Below are 12,836 nucleotides of genomic sequence, written 5' to 3' on the forward strand. Positions count from 1 at the left end.
ATAATTAGTTTAGTTATTATTTTCTTGTGTTTGTTTATCATGATTTCATATGAACCCATGATGACGATAAGTGCTATTATGGGCTAATCGTGATCATGGGGTTGCAACGGATTTATTATGGAATTCTTTAGTTAATTGTTTAATACTTTAGTGTGTGATGATTGTATGATATCTAGTATTGGTTGTGCGTATTCGTCTTATGTGCGTCGCGAACATATAAGATAGGGTGTTAATCTCTTGTGAAGCGACGGTGGATCTTGAGATTTAGAACTTGCCATGCTAGCATAGGTTCATGTATGTTGTGCATGATTAGTGGGTAACTCTAACAGTTTTATTTGCCCTATGTAATCAAAAGGAATAACTTGTGCTTAAATCGTTGTGTTGTCAATTTCTGTAGACATATAGGAACTCAACATAATTGATGACTATTCAACTTCTATCTTAATTGTGGATGCTTGGTAGAATGGTGTTAGTACAATGAAAGTTGGCTTTTATCAGTTTCGTGTTATTCGATTAATATCATGACTGTCACATGCTAAAGGTAATAACAATGGCTATAGAAGGAAGTAATAATGAAGTTGTGATCTCATGAGTGTTTTATTATTGATAAATTGAAGTGTTAGTTAAGTGGTTAATTAAGTAGTTAATTGTAGTTAATATTTAGTCAACAATTTTAAGTGTTAGTGTCTTAATATTGAGAAGTAATCATACATTGGTGAGTGAGTTTAATTAGACAATAATTTAGTCTGAGTCTCTGAGGGAACGAACTAGAAAGTATTCTATATTACTTGCGAACGCGTATACTTGTGTGAATATTAGCGCGTGTTTTCGCCCTAACAGTATCCCAGATCATTGATATGAGGAAAAACATTGAACGAACAGAAACTCTTGAAAAGCAACGTCTTCATGACATTAAAGCTAAAGAAAGGAGAAGAGATGTCAAACTGAAATTGGTGAAAAATGGGATGAAGCTAGGAGAGTACTTGATATGCCTCAGCTGAGCACAAACAATGATAGGCAGTTTCTACAACTTCTGGACAAGCTGGAGATCTCTAATCCAAATAATGACGTGTACATGAATGCTATAAAGACTGAAGTCTCAAGGATCACAGCTGTCTTTGACAGATCTCTAAATGAAATGAGCATATTTCTATATTGTCAGAGCGAAGGATCTTTCAAGGTATCACTTCATCTGTTTGAGAATCGTTCTTTATCAGAGATTTGGGTTCTTCTCAAAAAAGTCAAAAGAAGCTCAGAATTGAATGAAGTTCTTCGAGAAAGGCTCAAAGAGTTTGCCAGCAGGGCTAGTCCTCAAGTGGTCAACAATCCTAATCAGGTAAGATTCTTTAAGTCTGACTGTCTTCAAATCTGACAGCTCGATTTACAATCTCTTAAAGACTACTCTGCTAAGCATCTTGTCTGGATGGAACATCACTTAAGAACTGCTGGATATTCATCCATGTTGAAAACTCAAGCAGCTGATCTGATTCAAGCTTATTGTGAAAAGAATATTAAAAGGTACAATCAGTTCAAGAATAAGCTAAAGTCAGTTGGAGTTCAACCAGTCAGACCAGCCAGCTTCACTTCTGAAAAGGATCGTGTCTTTGACAAGGAGTTGCTTCAAGATTTGGAAGAAGGTGAATTCGGAAGGGAAGACAACTGAATTCAATTAGCTCAAAACTTAATGTAATATGATTAGAGCTTTATGAATCAAGATAGACTAATGTAGTTATATGTTCAGTCTAGAGGAACATCTATCTTGTATTCACTTGTAAATTTCTTTTGGAATCTGGAAAATGTTAAATATAATCCAGAACTTTTCTGCTATTTACTTTGCATTACTGTTTATATCTTTTTCTTATTTGTTAGTTGAGTTATCCTCTAGGTATTTGTTGTTATTGTCTAACAAACAAATAAGGGGAGATTGAAAGGCATATGTCATAGCCTATTTGTTTATTCGAGGATTTAACTCAACTCAAATAAGGATGTAACAAGTAAATAGTGGTTCTATCGTCAGAGAGATCTCTCAAAGTAACATATGTCAAAGGATTAAGTAACATTGTTCGTCTACAGACTTGAGGACTTAATTCACTGGAAGAAGCTCAAGAAATTGATCAAGCCTTAGTGATATAAATCAAGATTGTGGATTTAATCAAGTGACAGAGATCTCGTCAGGGTATCAATTGATTACAGGGATTCAATCTGAAGAAAATCAAGACATGAAGAAACATAACAGAAGTTAGTCATTCATGAACCAGACAGTACATTGAGTGTCAACATTGAAGTGGTGAAATGGATTCAGTGATTTTCAGAAGATTGTCAGAAGAGTGGTTGCTGTTCAAGATTAGTATTAATTCTCTAATTAATTAATTAAGTCATATAATTTAATTAAGAAAATAAATTATATCTAAAAAGATTAATTTATTGATTAATTGGATTAATTGATTAATTAATTCTGAATTAATATTTTGGTTTTTCAGAATTGATTTTGAATTTAAATTCAAAATTAATTCAGCAAGACAATCTTTTGTATTAGTATGACAATCGGTATGACAATCAATAGTCATACCGAAAGTCATGCTAGTTCATTTAGAATGTCTTGCCGAAAGACATGCCAGTTCAATGGATTGTCCTACCGAAAGTTCTACCAGTTAAAAGGATTGTCTTGCTGAGCTAAAAGGATTGTCTTGCCAATTAAAAACACAGGATTGAATTAAAGAGCAGCAGCTGTTTGTTTTTCAATAGAGCATTGAATATCAAAATAAAAACAAAAGAACACGGAACAAAGAAAACAGCAGAGAACTTATTGCAATTTCTCAGAACATTTATTTCTAGTATTAATTGTTAAATCTAAACCACTAGAAATACTCCTCTTATTCTTGTGTAACTATCTAGCGGATCAAAATCCCTAGAACTTAATCTCAAATTAGCATTTGATCCTTTTTATTACAAAAATAGAAAAAGTTCATGTCGAATTTATTCTAGATTTGGAATAATTTATTTGAGATTAATCCCTTGTAAACGATACCGTTGTTGTAACACCTTTCAAGTTTAATAATAGTTTTATTTAACTTGAATTTTGTTTCATCTTTTTATTCCGTATTTTATTCGATTAAATGGTATTGTTTATATTCAACCCCCCTTCTACAAACATATTGAGACCTAACAAGATGTTATTAAGTTCAAGAGAAAGGAATGGAAGTGATTAAAGGAATATAGACGATAAACGAAATCCTTGTGAAAAGAAACATTCTACGGGAAAACTATCGGAATAAAACGATAAGTGCATGAACGATAATTAAATGAGGAAGCAATTGGAAGCCATGCAAGTTGGCCATGCATAATCCTACACCCAACTAGCAGTTATAAGTGTAACTAGTAGTTAGTCAATCAAACTAGAATAATGTTGTGAATAGTAAAGGGGGAGACAAGGAGTACATGCACCATACCTCCATATTTCTCTCATTCAACACACAATCACAAGCCATACTTATATTATTTCTTTGTCCAAGTGCAGCTCTTATACATATATCCACATATGTATACTTATAACCTAACACACTTTCAAGAGCCAAGCAAAAGAAAGCCATTCTCTCCATCCTTCTCCATTTCCGAATTTCCAAGAACCCCCAAGAAATAAAAATTCATAACTTAAGATCTACCCACTCAAATATCATGAAATTTTAACCGTAGCTGATCCATATCATAGGTAAGCTTCATACCAAATTTCAGACTCAAATAATTGTTTTTTAATTTTATAAAAATGTTTGAAGGAGAAGCTGAATAGTAACTCCGAATTTTACTAACTCGTTTTCTTGATTTCTCTTGTTAGTCTAAGGCTTGTTAGGGATAGATCAATCTTCTACAAGGTTAATACACTCCTCCTAGGTGTTCTAAGGATCCAAGAAGGTATAACCCTTCACCCTTAAAGATTTTATGGTTGGATTTTAAGGATTATTGTTATATGGTTTCAAGATTTAAGAGATTGTGAATGCTTAAGGTTTATATGTTTAAATCTTGTTAAGTTTTAAAGATTATGAGATGTGGTTCTTGGATGTTATACTAGATGATTTAAATAATGAGTAGAGGAGTAAATATTGAATATTTTATGTGTTGATGTTGGTTACAAGTAGTGGAAATGGCAAGATCTTGTTGTGGTTGTTAAGTAGTGGACTTGTTGCACATGTTCTGGTTTGTGAAGAGAATTTGGACATGAAATAATCTGTAAAGTGTGAACCACTAGACATGAAAGTCTAGATATTTTTTTTAGTTTCGGTACATATAAAGTACGTCGCGAGGCGATTTACGGTTTATGAGTTATGGCCGATTTAGTGAAAAGCATTTCTGTGAGAACACAATTACGGATTGTGGAGTTGTGTGATAATTTTGGAACCCTAAAAATTATAATTTAACAATGGAAAATCATGGTAACTGGATATTACAGTAAGGAAGAAGACCCAAAAAGAATTTGATTAAAATATTAATTTTCCAATTTTATAAAAATATTGGAACCAAAGTCGCGCGGTAATGCTACACGACGCGTAGCCACTGCCTAGCTACTGCCTGATTTTGATTAAATCTGGGAAATTTGTTTTCTAAAAAGGACAGAGTTTGTGTTTGATTAAAAAGTAGGAGTTATCTAGATCGTGTACGTAAAGACGGCGTGTCGATTGATTTAACGGTTTGTGTGTTATTAGCGTTTTAGTAAAACTAGCGCGAATAGTAGAACTCCATAGTCGACCGAACTTTGGAAATGTTTTCACCTATTTAAATTCATATTTTCAAATCGTAACTCTTGTGATAATTATCAAAAAACACTCAAGAAGTCCTTGAGGTGGTTTCGCATTTAAATCTTAATTTTTTCGATTTATTAAAAATGCTAGCGTGCAAGTCACATAATAGTAATTCAGTGAAAAGTCAACTATGGAAGTACTACTTTGACCGCCCGTTTTGGCCAAGTTAATAATATAATTTGGAGATGATCAAAACATGAGAGTTGTTAAGGATTGTAAGAAGAACACATAGGTGTGTCGAACGAGATTTTAAATGGACAGTAACGAGGTGTGAGATGTCGTAAGTTAAATGAACCTGAGAGAGTGAAGATCGGGTAGAGTGAGTCTACTTAGAATAAGTCGATCATTGGTTAACCCGACTAACCGAGGTCGACTAACCGAGGTTATATTATGTCTTGGTAGAGGTTCCAGGACCGAGAGGGATACATCAAGGTAGAGCTTGGACATCAGGCAAGTTTTCGAAATCTTATCTTATGATATCCATGCTTTAATTACTGTTGTGATTATGATGCCATGTTTTACAGTTTTAAATAAACGAATGATATATGCTTGTCTATGATTTCAATACGCCTATAATGTGCGTTTGTTTATGAAATATAATTTCATTCCATACAAGTATGAGAAGTTGGAATTTATTTCCGAGATAATATGTTATAGTGGGAGTCGAAGATATTTTTAATAATGATTTAATCCGGGGATTAGCCATATTTGAGATATTTCGATTTTATTAACAAAGTAAGTTCGCGTGAGATATATCGAGCGAACGTTTGAGATTTAATTTGAATCAATATCTTTAATAAGTATTTGAATATTCATTTAAGGGATATCCTTATTTGATTATTTATTATGTAAAATAATATTTAAAGGATTATTAAATATCCAGAAAGTATTTAAAAATACATTGAATAGATTATAAATCATTTCACTTTACTTAAAAAGTATTTAACTATTAAAAGGTATTTATAGGGTATTAAATCCTTTCTTAACTATTTATTTAAGGTTTATTAATTAATTAAACCTTATCTAAAAATATTCCGATACTCTAAATATTTAATAAAAATATTTTTCCGGACTTCTAAAAATTATTTAAAAATAGACGTAGTTCCCGAAGGTACTTTCTAAATTATTCAAACCTCAATAAAAGAATCAATCAATTGAAACTTATCAAAACCTTGGGGAACTTGGTCTACAAGCATAAGAGTTTTGCTACTTCGCTCAGTGAAAAACAAGAAGTCAATATATGTATCACCCTACTATAGTTAGGGATTTGAAAATGATTTCAAGTCAAAACTCCGACAACTCCCAAGGATCAATTGAATTAAAAGTTGAAAAACAAATCATCTGATTAAAGATCAACTCTAAGCGATCTATTCCGTGAAAAAGTATTTTTAAAATAAAGGTTAGCATTGTTTTGGGACTGGAATGTGGCCTGCCCGGCACAGAGAGGTATAGGGCGTGGAGTGGCGCAGTGTACGGTTATATGGTCTATGTGACCATTGACTTTCAGACTTGCATGGCAATGGGCAACCACCGTGTAGTGTCTTGATAAGCCCAAAGGCGGCTAGGTTTGATTCCTTCTACTAGTAGAGAAAATTTCGTACTCGGCTGATCACCGGTACGTGGTTTATTCCAGTATAGTCCCTTTCTTCCATTTTGGAAAATTGTTGTGCAATCTACAATAGAAGGCCGATAAGGCTGAATTTTAAATCATGAGGTACATGATGTGAATATCAAATCCAGTTTATAATTCTGGTTCGAGTAAAATCTTGAAGTTTGAAAAAGAGATGGATACAAGTATAAAGTGGATATAATGTTACAGTTGATTTTGAGAATATTACAAGTTTGACAAGCATATATGTTTTCAGAAATCTTTGAAAAATATGAAGTACATTTATTGTTATATTATATATATATATATGTATACATATAAATATATACGTACCTTGCTGAGCCATAGTGCTCACTCTTGCTTCTATATATCATATTACAACAGATAGCCAGTATGCTGGAGAGAAGGCAATTGCATGGAGAATACGTAGACCGCCCATAAACTTTTTGCATCTTTGTTCATGTGGACCAGAGTATTCAGATAGGATGCTGTTCGAGTTAGAAATATTCATAACTTCATGTAGAGGTTATGAGTAATAGTGTGAGATCCTGAAAAGTGTATTTGATGTGTAATAACAGATTTTATTGGTTATGTATTGTTTTTAAGATTATAACGTGTATGTGTGAAGGATTGGGGTCTATGATGTGGTTTTATTGGATCATGGGGATTAACACATGTGACAAAGGATTGGATAGATATATGACGACCCAGATTCCTAACCCCGGATTTGGGGGTGTTATAGAAGTGGTATCAAAGCTTTAGGTTATAAATCTTGGAAATGATAGGAGTAAAATCGGGTAGACGTAAGGATAAAAATGAATTAATGAGAACTCTCATCAAGTTCGTAGTCGGATTACTACGGAGTAGTCGCGACGGTAGTACCCCAAGGGAACATTTGCCTTAAGAGTAGAAGTATCGGTTGAGTTATTAGCAGTCGATTAAAAAGCCGACATTAAAGGAAGAGAATGAGTTGTAGTACTCAGAGACAAGTGTGCTAAGAGTTATGTGTAAAAGAGAGTCTATCGGTTGAGCCGATAGAGTTTGTTAATGGACTACCACGAGTTATATTGAAGTATTTATGTGAAGTGTTACACGAAGACTGTTGGAATCATTTGAGATCGACAGGATGAGGAAAGGAGAAAATTGTACAGGATTTTTTAGTAATATTGATATAGAAGTGGAGCTGGGTCTCCGAAGAAAGCGGAATGAAGACGATACCTCCAATACCATAGGTTGATTGGATAACCCGAGTCTTGCTACTTATAGCTCTTTATAGATTGCCCTTGAGGAGACATATCAGGCGAGAATCAAGATGCTTAATTCATTTTACTATTAAGGTTATTAAGTTACCTGAATTTTTTGAAAATATTGTTCCGACAATAAGGGCCCAATATGCGACGAGCAACGATTGTACCAAGAAGGGTATTCGCTATACCATTGAGAAATCTATGTCCTATGAGGAAGATTTTAGCGTATCCCAATACGAGCACGCTATGCGATAATACGAAATTATTTCATCCGTTAATCCATTATGGTTCAGCGCGGAAAGTGAGAATCGACAGTATAACTTCTGAAAATTTCATGCTCCTGCAATCAATGCAGCTAGCTCCGAACTACTGGAGGAGAAGACCAGGGAGTCTGATGCAGGATTCCAAGAGTGGGATCTCACTAGAAGCTACGTGTATATTCTCGAAAGGATGCCATCCTTTGCTAACGTATCAAATCAGGCACGTGGGCACAACATTTTGCGAGTAACTAAAGAGGAATGAAGAATGTATTTGCGAAAAAGCAAGTTATTAAGCGACTTTAAAAAAAATGCTTAGAGACGCGAATATTGGTATATGGAATTACGAAGATGGGGAGGTGAGATCATCCCCGGGTGGGTAATGATGACGGTTAAGGATAATCAATGACCAATCGTGTTGTCCACTTGCTGTCACGCGATTCCCTTCAAACTATCCATCATCATGTCACCTTGATAAGCTATATCAAGTAACATTGTTGATTCCTACTTTAGATTCGTAGGATAACGAACCGTTGATATTTTTCTCTAAACTGGAACTTATCTAAAGGTCTTTTATTCGATCAATATGCTTCATTCTCAAATCTTATGATTATCTTATCTGGCTTAAGCTTATCCATATTTTTTCGATTATCCGAGTAATGTTTGATGAATTATTTTCTATCAAATTAATGAATAAATCTTGCTGGATATCGATTACTTTCTTTCATACTTGGACTCTTCCCTCGAGTTCATAAATAAGTAACAAGTTGTTATGCTCATAGATGATCAAGTGTTCAAAAATTTCTCGTGAATTATTTTTCCCTATTCCAAAAGGGGGTTGTACATCGAATGTTGTAATTGTAATAAAACTATCAAATTGATGTTGGTATTCAAAGTTCAATTCTATTAAATGCTTTTCTGTTTACAGAGACACCTTTGGGTGGAACGCTTTTTTTGGTATGAAATATTTGATGAATGGCTATCGATTATTTCGATGCCAAGAACACTCTATTCAGAGTCTATAGTTACTCTCGCTCCAGAACTCAATGACTCTGTATTCTTAACTCGATTATCCTGGTAGCCATAACTTCTTTAATGGCTATGGTGTTGAGATTTTTGACTTACAGACTAAATTGGCTAGTTGCATATAATTTCTTGAAAAACTAGCCAATTGTTCTGACTAGTTGAAATTTTAAATGATGTAAGGAAAAGTCTAGCTAATCGTTCTACTCAGTTATTGTATATCCAAAAATTAATTGAGCTAGCCATTTTGTTTAGCTAGTTGTTAAGGTTTCTTGAGGTGGACTAGGTATTGTTCCACTAGTTCACCCTTCAATTTAATTATGTAAGCGAATTCATAAGCATTTTTCATGCAAGAACGCATGATCAAATCTTAATAAGAATGTCTAGATGATATTGATATCTTGGGAATCGTTCTTCCAAGGCTGATTACCTTGTGGATAACAGGAAGTATAGATGTGAACTGTTGTTCTGACGTGAGATTGAAAACTCAATACTATGATTACGTGGCCGGAGTACCGTGATGAGTAAATTATTTTAGAGTGGGAATAACGTGTTTAGAATCTACGATAAGAACCTTTAGTATGATGGTAAAGGAACGTTAAGGAAAATGCTATCGTGATTGGGGTTACACCCTTGCAAGGTTGCGACGATGTTAGTGGTTAATGAATTAGAGAACGATCAAGCCTGTGAGACCTTGAGGTAATAAATTTTCGTGGTCTATTGGAAAGATGAGTAACAGATCGATGTTAGGAATAATTGACGATGAGGGAAGACCTTTGTGCGAATTATGATGAGGCATCCTAAGCATGACCTAGAATAACCGCGATAAAGCTCGTGTTACAAGAAATAAATATTTTAACTTATGAGAAGGACTGTGATTATTTTTAGAATATATATATAGTATCATAAGACATGAGGTAAAATATATAATCAAGATTAATCAAGGAATAAGATTGCGAAGTTCTCCGTAACTGAGGGAGAGCTAGTGTGGTGGCCGACCCTGTAAGTAAAAGAAGGGACTTGAGATGCAAAAAAATTCAGGACAACTGGTAAGAAGAGTTGAAAGGGATGAAGTTGAAATTATGATAACAGAAAAGTAACTAGTAGAATTAATGGAAAGCAAGAGTCGATCAAGATTGACAAAGAAGCGAAGGTTATGATAAGAAGGAATAATGAGGAGTGAAAACTTATCTTGTAACAGGAAGAATTAATGTCATATTGAAACTTAAGAGAATATTGACCATGATTAAATAAGAAAAAGAATGCTGGTAGCTGAGCAAGAGAATACTCAACACGCCAGAGGATTAAGGTAGAAGATAAAAGAATTAGTGGACAAAATGAAACCAGCAAAGATTTTAATAAGTGCAAGGATTTATTTTGGTAACTTTGGAATAAGGATTACCAAGGACCCAGTCGGTCCATGGTACTATTTGGGGTTATAATTTATAGGTTAAATAAGCCTGCTTATTATCGTATCATAAACGCGAGATCTTTCCTTGACAATTTTTTATGAAGACAAAATAAACGATTAGTGACAAGGAACCCCAATAGTGTTTGTACCAAATAAGAACCCAAGGTTGATTCCATAATTGAATTAATTTCTAGTTATTTTGTGGATAAGATCGAGCGTGCACTGCTTAAGGAACACGGATCGACAGGGAGAGTGAGGAAAACTATCGCCAACAGGAAGTTTTGTGTAGTGCACTTATTATGCAAGCATAAGAAAGAGACACCGATACCCTGATGATGGGACGCAGTGGAAAGTTGAAGAAGAAGCACAATGGAGGACGAAGAAGGTCATCCAAACCCTTAGAAGCGACTGATGGCAACTCCCAATACATGTGAATACGTCCAAGATGCTAGAGAGGACACGAAATATGACAATGATAAAGACGTGTCATATTAAGCATAGTATGTTGGAATCGTTTGACGCAGGTCGACCAATAGTGGAAACTAATTCAAAGGTCATCGAACGTTCAATATTCTAAAGCGCATCGATCAGTACATGCAAGATGGTGTTTCCTTCAAAAAGGTGACGAGACCATGGGGTGTTTTACATGTCTATAAGAAGAGGTGTTAAATCTGACGCTAAGTGTGTGATAAAAGACAAGTGCACTGAAATATGATCATATTTTGGTATATAGATCAATCGACAGAGAGTGTATATCCGAATAGGTAAAAAACTAAGAAATGAAGCATTAAGCACGAGTAACAGTGCTGTAGAGGAACCAAAGGGTGAAAGAACCATTCAAGCAATAAAGGACGCGCTAATAGTCCGTGCTATGGATTTTAGAGGAAGTTGGAATGACTAGCTTTATTTATTAAAGTTAGGGACGATAACGAATTTTATGCAAACATGAAAATATATCTTTAGGAAGCATTGTATGGGAGAAGGAGTTGTTCTTCCTTGTGTTAAAAAAAATAGGTTGGCAAACGAAGAATACTTGGACCAAGTTGATTCAACAGATCAAAGGAACTAGAGATCTTATCAAGCTAGGCTTGTCGGTGGCAACCCAAGATAGAAAAAAAGAAATATGCTGAGAATACGAAGTAGGAGACCTAGTATTGTGGAAGGTGGTTCCCTGGCAGGGAGTGATGAGAGTTGGAAGAATAGGAAAGCTGAGTCTAAGGATTGTTAGATCGTTTGAGATCTTAAGAAGAATAGAGAACCTGGCTTACGAGTTAGCACTAACCCAAACCCTTGACAAGTTCATAACGTATTCCACGTGTCTGTGATAAGGAATTAAAACAGCGACTTCAGACGTATGATCGAATTTGAGCAGATAAACTTCATCCAGACTTAATTTATGAGGAACAACCGATACAGATCATAGATCGCAAGAAGCAAATGCTCCAAGGCCAAGTGGTCGAGTGCATGAGAGTTTATTGAAATGATTGATATATTAAAGAGTCGACATGAGAGCTAGAAAGCACATGCAAGAAAAGTACCCCCATCTATTTTTGGACTGATTCCGGGACGGAATCCTTTTAAGGGGGGGAGGCTGTAAGAACCCTAAATTTTGTAATATTTTAAAACTTAAGTGAATAATAATTGGATGTGATTATGCAAAAATTTTGAGTTCACCATAAATGAATAGTGGAATCTTGAGAATCCGAAAACGTATTCTGGTTTAACGAGCGAAATAAGTGAATGCATAAGTGAATGCAAATGCCATCAAAATTCGAAGATTCCCACCCATACTACGTGTTTTAGAATCCGTAAAGAATGGCGTAGAACCGGGAATACTACGTTAAATAAAAATCTCATCAAGATGTTATTAATTTCAAGAGAAAGGAATGGAAGTGATTAAAGGATTACAGACGATAAACGAAATCCTTGCGAAACGAAACGTTCTACGGGAAAACTATCGGAATAAAACGACAAGTGCATTAACGATAATTAAATGAGGAAGCAATTCAAAGCCATGCAAGTTGGCCATGCACAATCCTACATTCAACTAGTAGTTTGAAGTGTAACTAGTAGTAAGTCAATCAAACTAGAATAATGTTGTGGATAGTAAAGGGGGAGACAATGAGTACATGCACCATACCTCCATATTTCTCTCATTCAACACACAATCACAAGCCATACTTCTATAATTTCTTTGTCCAAGTGCAGCTCTTATACATATATCCACATATGTATACTTATAACCTAACAAACTTTCAAGAGCCAAGCAAAAGAAAGCCATTCTCTCCATCCTTCTCCATTTCCGAATTTCCAAGAACCCCCAAGAAATAAAAATTCATAACTTAAGATCTACCCACTCAAATATCATGAAATTTTAACCGTAGCTGATCCATATCATAGGTAAGCTTCATACCAAATTTCAGACTCAAATAATTTTTTTTCAATTTTATAAAAATGTTTGAAGGAGATGCTGAATAGTAACTCCGAATTTTACTA

The 12,836-nt window shown here is 34.6% G+C and overlaps 1 long non-coding RNA gene across 1 annotated transcript; it reads left to right on the forward strand.

Annotated features, from left to right (window-relative positions):
• The first annotated feature begins 3,571 nt into the window (after positions 1–3,571).
• LOC141718837 (uncharacterized) lies at positions 3,572–6,869 on the forward strand. The gene is made up of 3 exons (XR_012573993.1): positions 3,572–3,709; positions 3,833–3,909; positions 6,787–6,869. It is a non-coding gene; the product is annotated as an uncharacterized LOC141718837 (long non-coding RNA).
• The last annotated feature ends 5,967 nt before the right edge of the window (positions 6,870–12,836 follow it).

This window comes from Apium graveolens, chromosome 4 (genome assembly GCF_009905375.1).
Source record: "Apium graveolens cultivar Ventura chromosome 4, ASM990537v1, whole genome shotgun sequence".
NCBI classification, from domain to species: Eukaryota; Viridiplantae; Streptophyta; class Magnoliopsida; order Apiales; family Apiaceae; genus Apium; species Apium graveolens.